The sequence below is a fragment of the Mauremys reevesii genome, linkage group 9, assembly GCF_016161935.1.
Source record: "Mauremys reevesii isolate NIE-2019 linkage group 9, ASM1616193v1, whole genome shotgun sequence".
Taxonomy (NCBI): domain Eukaryota; kingdom Metazoa; phylum Chordata; order Testudines; family Geoemydidae; genus Mauremys; species Mauremys reevesii.
Genome location: NC_052631.1, coordinates 18,938,158 through 18,951,803, shown reverse-complemented (window position 1 = coordinate 18,951,803; position 13,646 = coordinate 18,938,158). Strand labels below are relative to the sequence as shown.

Here is a 13,646-nt window from a genome sequence, read left to right as displayed (position 1 = left end):
CCCAGTATACAGACAAGCATTAGCTCTGCTCAAGCTAGTGGGCTGAACATAGCACTATGAATGTGGCAGCACAGGCTTGCTGTCTGAGTGCAAGCCCATCCAGCCACCTGGATCTATACTCCAGTGGCTAGCCTGTGCCATCACCGTTGCCATAATGTCCACACCTCTATTTTTACTCTCTATTTTGAGCAGAGCTCGCCCATGTCTATCTGTTCAGGTTGGGAGGTACACTAACAGTTGTGTAAATATACCCTCAGAGATTTCTGCTATATCTAAAATAGGAGGTGCCTTTGGTACCTGTGTAGTCATAGCAAATGCTGACTTTTTAGTATCTTCTTCTGTACCTACATCACAGGCATAATGGGGGAAATCAATAGCTAATATTTGTAAACTACTCCTGAGGATGGAAAAGTTATTATCAAACAGAATAAAGATATTGAATTTCAGTGGAACAAATTTTAGGAAAACTGAAAATATTTAGGGGGATAGAGTAGTAGGAGGAAGGAGATAGAGAAGAACAGCAACATTTTTTGTAAAAGATAAGTTAATGAATATCTAATGTTTATGTGCCACCTAGGAGTCCAAGCAATATCAAGAGGTAATAATGTGCAAAATGTACTTTAAGTGAGAGAGTCAAATGAGGGATAAACAATGTTTTTGGCTTGTCGGTTATTCTATTTTTCTCTATTTTTGTCTTTGTTTTTTAAGCAAATGATGAGTTTGTGTCAATTTTAATCCAAACCCAACACCCAGGTACAGAAGAGGAATGGAAATCTGGAATGAGGAGGAAAGAAATAGTATAGCAGATGGTAAGAAACATAAAGCTACAGCACAGAACCAAAGGCAGAATGTAAAAAAAGGTGGTATTTCAAGAACGTAACTAAGAAGTCAGTGAAGGAAGCAGTAGGGCCTCCTAAAAATGGCAAGTGACATTTATAGACAGAAAGGTAGGCATTGCTTAAGAAAAGAAAAGAAAAATGAATTCTTTATCTGTGTTTAGAAGGAAGATGAGCAACAAAGACTAGAATTTGACTTAAAATTCCCAGTGGGAATAAATCTAAAAGTGATTAAAAAACAAGGTCTTGTTAGGAAAGGGGATCTAAAAATTACTGTCAGAAAACTATTAAAATATCCGGATTCAGATTTTGAAAAAAGTGAATGCTTGACATAGGTTGTGAAGGTACCAGAAATTCTTAAAATGCACAGAATGCGAGGAACATCTTTACAATTATGATTAAACTAATCGCATCCAGAAATGCATTTACAGCAGGTCATTCCTAATGAAACAAATCTTTTTTTTTAAGTAAGCAACAGAAAATTGACACATGGTAAGTTTTTTATATAGTTCATCTGCATGTTTTTAAATTAGTATGGTAATACATAGTAACTACATGGTCCGTAAACATGGAAAGAGATAAACTACTTGAGCAGACGAAGAACTGGGTTCGGTAGGAAAGACAAAATAAGTGGAAGCAGATCATACTGGAAGGAGGTAGGGAAGTGACAAAGTTCAGAATTAGAACCAGTTGCCTTCATTTTATGTTCTATATCAATGACCCGCAGAAAGGAGCATATATTTGGGAGAGGAAATTTACTGCTGATTAACTGCTCGGATGCTTGACATTGGACTATGAGTGCAAAGGAGGGAGCAGTTGTAGGGTGGGGTGGGATGGAATTGAGAATTTGTTGGATCTGCTAGGAGACAAGCAGATAAGTGACTTATGCAATTAAGTGTAGAGAAATATGAGGTGAAACTAGAGAAAGGAAATAAACAGTAATCTCAGCGCTCATATGCTACAAAATATTCCAGCAGGAGAAACATCTGGGACTCTGGAGGAGAGAATGAAAATAAAACCTTTGGCATAATGCTCAATGGCATTAAAAATGATTCTATGTAGAAATACAGAAAGTGGATATTACTTAGAGGGATTTATTTTTAGTACTATGCTAAGGGAGTATCGATTTAGCGACAGTCAGACTGTATTTTAAATTGTGTGCAATTCATCTCACCTTATTATAGCAAGATTTTATAGCTATACATACAGGTGGTAGATCAAAGGACTGCAGAAGACAACAGTCTTATACAAGCACTCAGGATTTTATTTCTTTCAAAGGCAAAAGACTATGTTATAATATGATTATGTTGTTGTTATAAGTGATTGAAACAAAGATTCTAAATATGTTCTGGAGAAACTTGGGCTAAATCCTGCTCTAGGCTCAAGGTTGCAATAGGAGATTCATCTTTGTAAATGGGAGCTGAATGTGGACTCAGATTTTATTTGTTTTTCAAGGGTTAATGAGGGAGATTCAAGGAATAGTCAGAAAGCTGGAAGGCAGACTTTTATATGTAATTTATGTTAAGTATAAAGCCATTGGAATGGATGATCTTTTGCTCTTTTTCATCCTAAAATTTCTTATGATATAAAGTACAGCTCTGTGTGTGTTCTGAGTATTTGGGAAGAATTTTAGAGATGAATCAGTGGAGTATAGAGGATTCTGAGGTGCCCATATTTTGATACTACAAGAGTCTGTACATAAATTGGATATAGGAAGGGCCACGTTCCACCATTGGATATACAAATGGGGGATCTCAGTGAAATCCTACTGGGAGCACTGTGCACGCATTGAAAACTGGAAATTGGCCTTTGGGGAAAAGATGATGAATTGTTAAGCTACAAAATAAGAAAAGAAAATAATTGGAACTTCTTTAAAAACAGAACTATTGTAACACCGAGGACTAACTTTACATTTTTCAGGCAACTGTACTGTGATGTATTTGTTAGCAAAGGGGGTAAAAGAAGTTCACATCTGTGTTATTCTAATGTTTAATTAATAAATTAGGGGGATTGACATTTGAATAATTATAAAGAAATTGGGATGAGGAAATATGGAGGGGTCTGATAAGAGGAAGAGTGTTCCGTCTGAGTTAAAGTAATTTTGACATTAAACTAGACGGACACACTGATCATTCAGTCTAGAATATAAAATCAATTTTCTATGTAGAGTACAAAATAATCACTTTGGTTCATTCATCAAAAGTGTGATCTGACTGAACAGAGTGGAGTGATAACAGGGTTTGTCTATTTTCTTCATTTCCAGTTATCTGGATTCTTATAGGCTAGTGCAACATTTCTGGGTGCTGAAAGGGGGTTTAAAACTAATAATCTGTTCTGAATAAGTCTCCTAAGTCCGCATATAATATATTTGAGCCAATGGTAGGGAAGGGAAGAAGGGCCATGTAGTGATGCTTTGATTTAGTACATTGATGTTAGGGCTTTGACATATGTAAAAACAAGACTTTCAAAATTATTGAAGATTTGAGTGAACTGAAAATCTCAATTTGCACTTCTGTGAGACTGATCAGAAGCAATAATGTGCAAATTAATGTATATCAGCAAGAAACAGGGTTTAAAAAGAAATGTTTATAGTAAAATTAGCTACATGACTTCTTTAAGGTTTAACTCTGGGGCACTGCAATCCTGAGAGAGTCAAATGAAATATTTCATTTAGGCTATATATCAAAGCTTTAGTGGATTGAGGAAAGTTGTACATGTACATGGATAGGCTTGGTGCAGTCCCACAAATCATATTTTGTGGGATGCAGTGGACCGTAAAATTGGAAAATAGGTACTATAACTGCATTCAGTGAATGAAAACCTATACGAGGAGACTTAATGTTCCTGTCTGGAGTGTGAAGCATTTAAGAGGATAGATTTTTAAAAGCACTTATTATACTTTTGTATAATTTCCGCAGCATCCAAAAAAATAACTTCTGTCAAATGCAGTACAAATAACTTTGTTGTTTTGAGAAGCCAATAAATGGAATGTGTAGAATTTTTGGAAAATAGGAAAAATTCCTTCAAAAATGCCTGGGAGCCATGAAATCAAAGAAACTGTAGTTACTACAAAATGTGATCAAAGGAAAGACCCATTTGACATTACAGGCTAGTCAACATAATGTATACCAAGTGCACTTGTACACTCATTTGAAGTAGGTCGTAGGCTGGCCTATTTGTCACAGCTTAACAAAGTAAAATCAATAGGAAGAAATGTCAGAATTATATGTATTTAGCTTTATTGTGGAAAAGGCTGTAAAATCTCATGAAAATGAGAGAAATATTTGTATTTAAACAATCCAGATAAAATAAATTTAAATGCCCCCCCCACACCCTGTTCTCAGCTAATGGCTCTGATACATACAAGCGAATAATGTACATCTCTAAGCTGTCCCTCTCCTGCACTGGCTTATTTACTGAGCAGCATACTTTCCATGTGGATACTAGGTATTGGTTTTTAGTTAGACTATTGGTCTCTATAAGGGCAGCAAAGGAAGATTTGCTTTGGAGTTAGGGATCTTCAATTTGAAGGGAGAGATCTAACACCCTGGCTCTCAAACAGTCAACAAATGAGTTGTGGGATGGTGAGTTAAGTCATAGTACTACAACAGTGTGGGGAGGCTGAGATATACCCAGTCATGCAATACCGACTTGCTTAGTTTGGAGGTTGCTGATGCTAGGGTCTTTTTTTTTTTTTTTTTTTTCTCCACAGGGAAGAGAGTTACCTCAGAAAAGGAAATTTCAGTTCATGGCAATCTCAATGAGTGCCCATTGTTGAAGTTTCCCTAGTGAACTGGGATTTTATTTGTTCAAGATTGGAGTGGTTACCTCCGCATCACGGCTTGGCGTAGGAGCTCAATGGGTTATTCCCATCAATGGTGCCACCCTAATGAATAAAAGAGGCCCCTGTTGGGGAGGATAGTTCAGTGGCTTTGTGCTAAATTCTTCCTGTTTATCCCTTTCTTCAGGCTCAAGTGAATGGATCACAAGAGATGGTGTGGCTGGAGTCAGGTCCTTTCCCCAGGGGAAATTGTAACCTGATTTGAGAAGCTGCATACACAGAGGGTCTGGCAAGGAAGCCTCAAAGCCTTTGTGAATAGACAAGGCCATGTGAGAGGGGTAAATCAGCAGTGGCTAAACTATGTGAGTGGAAAAGGCTGATGGTTGCTTATCGTGAAATTGCATATCCACTGCTAGAGTTATTCCAGGAAGAGGCAGAAGACCTCTCCAACTAGCGAGTGGATCTGACTGTGAACACTGTTAGGAAAATATGAATAATAATCTGGGAATCCAGTAGTGGCGCGGGGAAGTCAACCAGTAGTGGGGTGGGGAAGTCAACCAAGTAAATTGCTGGTGCCTCCTAGTGGCAGATGCCCAGTGCAGGTACTCATTTAATAGAATGGGTTTGGACTCATAATGGCTAGTACAGTGAGGAGACAACCCCCGCTCCCTACCCCCTTAATGGTCAAATGAGGGAGGGTGGTGGGGTCCCAGGATTGGTTCTGGGACCAGGTTACCAGGGCTTGGGGGCTGACAGCAGTTTTGCTCCAGGTGATAAATATTATAAAGGAAAGATGAACTGCTCTGGGTGAGTTGTTGCTGGATAGTTCCCAGATGTGTTAGTAATAAAGCTGAGGCCTAGTTAAACCGTATTCCTGGTGACTTGTCTTCCTGTTGTGTCTGGGGCAAGCCTTTGATGGGTTTGACAGAGTAGGGAGTACACGGTAATCCTAACTCTATCATGTTAACCTACCATAGAAAGCAATTAGCCAGCCACATGACTTGGGGATATGGGATCATGTCACATATAGTGCCTGCTTCCTGACTCTCCATTCTGGCTGGCTATTTCTGTTTTTCTGCACACACTGTGGAAGGCACAAAGCTAGTGTGGAAGAGCTAGCAGCTATGCTGTGTGGGAAGTGAACCACATGTCTGCCTTTCCCGTCTGTGCTGTCCCCATGGCTTGATTTGCATGCAGTTACTATTCATTTGCTTCCCACAATGCTGTGCATGGGAGTAGCGTTCTCCTGTGTCAATATAGGGCAATCTTGATTGCTAAGGATATAAAACTTCATTATGATATCTCATTTTACAAAATAACCCCTAAAATGATTAATGTAGTAAACCAAAAAAGCCCATTGACTTCAGTGGGTTTTGGATCAGGACTAATATGAAAGACTTGAGTGCTTTAATTTAAGGCTTTGCTCAATCAGGGCTATAAGGTCTAACACAGTGGTTCTATGGTTTTGTACTGGTGACTCCTTTCACACAGCAAGCCTCTGAGTGTGAGACACACACACACACTGCTTATAAATTAAAAACTTTGTTTTGTTTTTACATTTAACACTATTCTAAATGCTGGGCTGGAGGAGAAGTGGAGTTTGGGGTGGAGGCTGACAACTCGCAACCTCCCCCATGTTATAACCTTGTGACCCCCTGAGGGGTCACGACCCCCAGCTTGAGCACCCCTGGTCTAAAGTGCTGGTCAGTTGAGGGCTGAGCACCTCTCAAGATCAAGCCCGTAGCTAGACTAAAGTCCATAGCATGGGTACATTGATTGACATACTCTTTAGGGCAACATGACCCTATCACCATCTATTGTTTAGATTGTATAGAAGCATGTTCGATCCCAAGTGACATATGTGTATGAATTGCAACATTATTGTAATAGTTCTTGGGTTATTCATTTTTTTTATACTATAGGTAAGGACAATTTACCTTATTCAACTTGTCTTTGATTTTAAAGGGACATTGTCCGCTGAATTTGGCCTCAAGTGTACATTTCTGTAAAAACAAACTTTTACAAATCTTCAGACCTTTGACACGTGCCCATGCATTAAAAGACAATCCAACCAAAAGTTGTTTTTTAAGAATTTTGCTGTCTAAACGTTGCACCTTGGATAACCTAAATGTGGAACTGGCTTAAATGATCTTTATGTCCAAGCTTGAGAGATAGCATAGTCAAAGTGGGGGCATCACAAGGAGTCACAGACCTAGCAAAATAAATAAAAAACAAATAAATAAAAATCATGCCAGGTTGCAGAGGACAGCACTTAAGAACTGCTGTACCAAAGTTGTTGCTCCCAGATTAATATTAGATCCCACCACCACCATTTATTTCAGGGTATAAAGAGTCAAAAGGCAGCTGAATTTTTAAAATTCTTTCAGCTTAAATATTCTAGTGTGTTGCTGGTGACATGTTTGTTTAAAATGCACTAAACTTACAATGTCCCAGTAAAAATGGATTAATAGGAATGATCATAAACAGTTTGCAAAAGTGTATACATCTTTGCATTTCAGCACACGTACTCTAACATTTTACAACTCTTAATTTCTCTCTTTTAAATACTGGTTCTATAATGTTTATTAAAAATTGTTTTGTGGTGTCACGTGGCTGTTGTGTACCATGCTTTGGTGTCACCTGACCTATTTTTGAAATGACATCCTGAAAACACTGTGGTGTGTACATGACACATTTTATTTCCCCACAAACCAAACAAGATTACTAGTCTCTTACAGTTTTGCAATATGTTATGTACATAACTTAGTAAAATGGAAGGAGGTCATTTTTTGATACAGTGCAGAATTTGCTGTTTGATTCCTACTTAGGGTATAAAAGTCCATGCTTAGTCAATAACGTGCGACCACTGGTAATTAGTACCGAGGGTCAATGTTGGGATATTGAAAGTCTTTTTCCTGAGTGTCTGGCTGGAGAGTCTTGCCCGCATGCTCGGGGTTCAGCTGATCGCCATATTTGGGGTCGGGAAGGAATTTTCCTCCAGGGTAGATTGGCAGTGGCCCTGGAGGTTTTTCGCCTTCTTCTGCAGCATGGGGCAGGGGTCGCTTGCTGGAGGATTATCTGCTACCTGAAGTCTTTAAATCAGGATTTGGGGACTTCAACAGCTGAGTCAAGGGAGAGAATTATTTCAGGAGTGGGTGGGTCAGCTTTTGTGGCCTGCATCTTGCAGGAGGTCAGACTAGATGATCATAATGATCCCTTCTGATCTTAAGTTCTATGATTCTATGATTTCAGGTGTAAGAGAGTGGGTACCCTTCTTTTAAGGGAAAACTTCTGTTTAGATGATTAAATGATATATCTCTGAGATCTGAATGCTAAAAATATTATGCCTCACTGTTCTCTGGAGCAATGACCTGGAAAAAATGGAAAAGAAGACATTTTAATAAAGAAACAGTGGTTAAATGCTAGATGGTTAATAACCCCTGTTATCTCTAATTAGGTCCTAAGAGTTCGCAAGGATTTCTGACATGATAACGGTATAGTACATGAGAGGAATGCATCAACAACAGGTGAGTGTTGAATAATCAAACACACTGAATGGCGGATGGATAGAAAATATGAGTAAATCATGGAAGTCTGTACATGTTGAGTTTGTAAAAGCTCCACTTTAAATTATATTTAGACATTTTCCATTAGCATTTTCTCAATATAATTGTACGTCTGCACCCATCTGGAACTAATTTGAAAATCAGAGGTTAATGGTCACAAAAGATGACTTGTACCAATTACATGGAATATTTATAAGTTCAGTCTCAATACCAGTTCCCACTTTAAATGCTGTTTTCACTTGTCTGGCAGTGACTCCAATAATTAAGTTTTAACTGTTACATTGTTAACATATAACATATAATTAACATAGAATCCAGCTACAGTAATGGCATTTTTTAAAATTGCTGTTTGACAGAGGATCCCCATTCACTATAATGGTATATGCCTTTAAAATACTAAGAAAATATAGATTGTTTCTGAAACACCAAAGTTATTATAAGCCTTCTGTATGGGGATTTCTTTCCCCTCTGAAGTTCGTTTAGTGAGACTTCCTGACATTGTTCAGTTATATATTCTCTGTATTTGTATATTTGCAATGTTTTTTTTAAGGCAGATCATTCTCCTTCCATTAAAAGAAGTTTTCTGCAAAGAGAGCTCTCTCAGGCTGCAAATTAATTGTGTGCCAGGGTGGACTTAAAAGTTAAGGTCACAGTGCCCACTGGTTCTTTTTTTTTTTTTTTTTTTTTACAGGAATTGTATGACTGTCTAGAGTGTTTGTTTGTTTGAAATCTCACTGATGGAAAGGTTTTTTATTATTATTATTTTGGTTTAAAATAAGTTTATTTAGAAAAAATATTCTAGGGAAGTCCCTTTGATCAAAGCATGGGTGATTGTCTCTCTGTTGGCCCTGATCAAAGCATATGCTGTATGTGTCTACATCTCAACAAATAGAGTGGCTCAAGAAGATGTTGGTCAACATGAGAGGATGTCATAAGGGCTTTCACTAACCTTTCAGTTCAGTTACCCTTCCGCATGTATAATCCAGTTATAAATTCCCTCAAAGTAGCAACCAGAACTTTTGCTTTCACTCATGTGAGTGTAGGTTGGTAAACCAAGAGGATATGTGAATGGCATTCACATGCTTTGTTTTGCCCAGGTGTTGAAAGCATCATTGGTGTGATGCACTTAGGGGAGAACTGATTAATGGAGACCTTTCCAAGGTAAGGTTCTCAAATTTGGTTCTCCTGCTTAGCAACATATTGTACTGTATACTGGGCCAATGGGAAGTAAGAAGACTAAATTCTAGATAGAATTAAAGGTGTGTCATTAGAGGTTAGAGATAATACACAATACATAATTTGTCAAATTTAGGCTCTTTCTGTGCATGTGGAATATCTACAAGCAGATTTGGGTTTCCTGGATATTATTAATTATTCAAATGTAATAAATGAATATATTTTACAAAATTGTTTTACACTGAGCAGTAACTGTGAATATTCAAAATTTGAGCTGTGGCAGAGTGATGTGATTGGCCAGAAAGGTCATGTAGTATTGAGCATGTCATCAAATTAAATAGAAAATCATATTCCTTCTGTAGAATTATATAAGATGGTTAACAATATATAAAAAAGAATATCAGAATATACAGTTTTAGAATTATATCCACAGAAATCTACTGAATTTCTATTTAACACTATATAACCTTATTAATTTTTCTAGAACTTTCCCAAAAGGGCTGTCAGTTCCATCTAAGAAAACTCAGAGAAACAAAATACACAAAACAGAAGAAAACCACCAAAACCCCTCCAACTACATCTACATCATCTACTACAGAACTGTTGAATTAATAATACAATATTGAAGACTGCTGTAAGAACAATCATTTATAAACGAGTACAGTAGGACAAATTCCACCTTGTGTGTCTCTCTTAACTATTATTTTATAGCTGATTATATTCTAATGAACTAGCACATTTAGGCCCCAGTCCAGAAAACAAATACATGCTTAAGTTTGCCCACATCAATAGTCTCACTGATTCCATTAACTTCATACATGTTAATAAAGCTAAGCACCTACATAAATGTTTGCAGAATCTGGTCTTATTTTTACACTTCCTTTCTTAAGGGGAAATATTGCATTCACTGAAATCTTCAACTTTCATGAGTCCTCTTTCCTTATTCCCTACTAAGCTTTAAATATGTAACTTCCAACTTTACCCTAGTGGGGACAAGTTACTTCTTAAAGTATTTTTCAAGGTTAAACAATTTAATAAGGGGATTTCCCTGGACCTCTCAAATCTATAAAGCCCAAGGCTCTAATATTATTGCTCAGCAGGGGTTCAAGAACGGTTTGGATTTTACTTTCATTTACCTTTGCCTAGCTTCTAAAATGTAGATGACAAAGCATGTCAGCCATATGGATAGATAGTGATGTCAATGGTCAACAAAAAAAATGGATCTCTCTTTTGATAGAAGAGAATTTAAGATAAGTCTAAATAGATGGGATAGTAGCAGAAAACTATCATCTCTGAGTTTGGAAAAAAAATACCTTTTGTGTGCAATGATACTCTAACCTTTTGTGTTGATTATTCTTTCAAACAGTGCAGGAATGATTTTCCATTTACACAGCAAACATAAGGTTAATTATCTCAATGAAAAAACACAGTGTGTATTTCATTCTGTTAAAGAGTATATCAAGATTTATTGAACTGGAAGATATTTATCATTTTGTTTATATCAAGCCTTTAGGATCTGGCAATCTTACTAATGACTTGGGGAAATATGAGATGCACTTTTTTTTTAATCTGTAGAGGTTGAATTATGTTGGCTTGAGGTATTTCTAATACATTTTCTTGGCAAGTCACATTAGCATAATCTTATGCACCCTTCAAGGTTCAAGAAGGAGTTCAATATATTTAAATGTAAACTGCTTCCCATTAAAACTCATTATATCTTGGAGGAAATCTTGCAGGATCAACACAGCTGAGTAGCTCCCTAAGGATATATAAGTATGCACTTTTTTCCAGAGCAGTAGACTTGTTGTAAGATGGCACAGTTCCTTGCCCTTTCAAAATGGGAGCCTCAAAGGGACTAATAAGGCATGGAAACGAGAGGTCTGTCATACAGAGTTGGGTTATTTTCATCACAGGCCATAGAACACAGTTAACCTCCATTATCATCAGCAGCTTACAAACCACACTGGATGGTCAGAGAGAAGCAGATTAAATTTGTCAAACTACAGTGAACATTGGCTTAAGCACAATGATGGGTCTGCAACTAGTAACCTCTTGCAAGCTTGAGATATAACTCCATTTCCTTACCATACTTTCCTCCATCACACAAGGATTTGTTAAAACATAATATTGTAGAGAGACTCATGACAACTTGGCTGCTAGTATGTGTTTTTATTTGAAAGGTATCAATGGGGTAGATGCATAAATAGTTATGTACTTATACACAGATGCAATATAAGAGGAAAGAGGAAAATAACCAAGGTACATAGAGTATGAGAAAGCTGGTGCTACCTCATTGTTCTATATCTGTGTATTTGCAAATAACTAGTTAATAGATAAGGTGTTGCTAGTACATGATGCTCAAGAATATGTAGCATGATTTGTGAGTTTATTGGTTCTGTAGGACCAATATAATTTGTTGTACACTGTAAATGGCTTCCTCTGGCAACTCTCAACACTGACAGCACTAAAAGATATTTGTTAAGTCCATGATACTCTAATGCGGCCTCTGTGCCATCCTCCCACCCCACCCCAGGATCCCTCATCTTGGCCCTATGACCTTCACTCGTCTCCTGATTTTTCTCATTTTTGCCCTTCCCCTACGATCATTTGCCTACTGGGCTCAGTCACTCCTCCCTCTCATTTGAGGGGATGGACGTTTAGTTTTGGGACACGTAGCCCACCTACACCAATATGTGCAATAGGTGCTCTAATTTGTCACCTGTTTTCCAAATTCTTCCCAATGTAGGAAACCTGCATAGATGTCAGGAATCTGATTTTGAGTTGCAGAGCTTTCTCTGTGGGGAGTAATGAGGTTAGCATATGCCATAACAACAAATCGGAGGAGTTCCATTGGCATAAATCTGCTAGTGTTCTGAGCTCCAAATAGATCCTGGGTTACCTATGAAAGGGTATCCCACCTATACCGAGGCCCAGAAAGTCTCATGCTCAGTCCTTCAACCAGTTTTCAGTGTCTCCTTGCTGGCCATTGCCCTGAACTTTTTACGATTCTGGTTATTCGCTCAGCAAAGGGGTCACCACAAGATAATGGAGGGGAATCACCATGGGGCTTAACAAGGATAGTGATTATGTTGAAGAAGGCAGGCATCCAAATACACAGAACCCAGTGAACCTGAGGAAAATCATCTGTGATTGAGAAAAGGGGCAGACCTCCCGTTCAGTGCATCCCCCTCTTGTCATTGCTGTTTGCCCCAATGCTATGATCTCTAGCGACCAAACAGAGAAACCAACTGACTCATCCACCAATAAGTGCCATTTTTCAGAGGATTTAGCTCTGCATCTCTGTCAGGTGCGCAGTTGTGCAGTTTCCCAGTTTGTTTCACCTTTGTCAGCTTGTATAATGTAACAGGGTAGTCTTTTGAGCCAACCATGGCCAAACCCCCTAAAGGCCAAGAATTCTGGTATTGTAATCCATAGAGTGAACACATGACTAAAAAGGGTTGTGGGACCACATGCTGAAAGCAGTTCTGATGCAAAAGAAGCAGACTTCTCTTAAGAGACATATTGGGTTCTAGCAAGACCTTGGTATAGGGCTCTCCACAGAGGCCCAATGAAGATGTGTGGTGAAGAGTAGCTGTTTGGAAAACTGCTGGCAAGATGGCCTGAATAGAGAGAATAATTCTAAGCAGTGGCTCTCGCTGTGATTTAAAATAGCAGGACCTGTAGAAGAGGGAGGGTATAAGCCCTCGTGATACCACCTAGAGATTGGTGAGAACACCTTTGTGACCCAGAGGTAAAGGAATTTGAAGAGCTTAAGGAACTATTTAACCTGTAATACAATTGGTTGAGCTTGGATTTAAAAGGTGAAGGTTGTGGCCCAGGGAGGCCTTGGACATATTTTGCTTTGTGTTGTGTTTCCATGTTACCATGGAAGGAGAGGATGTTTTGGTGTGGCTGGAGGGCCAAAGCACAAAAAAATCATGAGCCACCACAAGAACAAGGGGAAACTGAGAGTGGACATGTCTCTATGGAGTGGATTAGCAAACTGCTATCTTCACATAATTTGTGTATTAATTTTCACTGTAAATCTCCTTATTGCTTAATAAAAAGGAATAAGATGAGTTACAGGAGAACTGACTAAACAAACTAACCCCTGCATCAATGGAAATCAATGGGGCTCCAGGTCTGTGCTACTGATCTGATTTCCAGATTGTTTCCGAAGGCCCCAGACCTGCAAACACTTACTATGTGCCTAACTTTATGTCCATGAATAGTGTGCCATTGGAGTCAGAGATTATTCGTGTGCATAACATTCAACAGGTGGGTAAG

The 13,646-nt window shown here is 38.3% G+C and overlaps 1 long non-coding RNA gene across 3 annotated transcripts in view; it reads left to right on the top strand.

Annotated features, from left to right (window-relative positions):
• The window catches only part of LOC120371294, a 30,850-nt gene extending 20,813 nt beyond the window's left edge, over positions 1–10,037 (top strand). The window contains exons 2-5 of one of the 3 annotated variants that reach the window (XR_005584259.1): positions 709–809; positions 4,805–4,979; positions 8,075–8,144; positions 9,844–10,037. This is a non-coding gene — a long non-coding RNA (uncharacterized LOC120371294). The remainder of the gene's footprint in view (positions 1–708; positions 810–4,804; positions 4,980–8,074; positions 8,145–9,843) is intronic. The other 2 variants (XR_005584258.1, XR_005584257.1) reach the window with 2 other exon arrangements.
• The last annotated feature ends 3,609 nt before the right edge of the window (positions 10,038–13,646 follow it).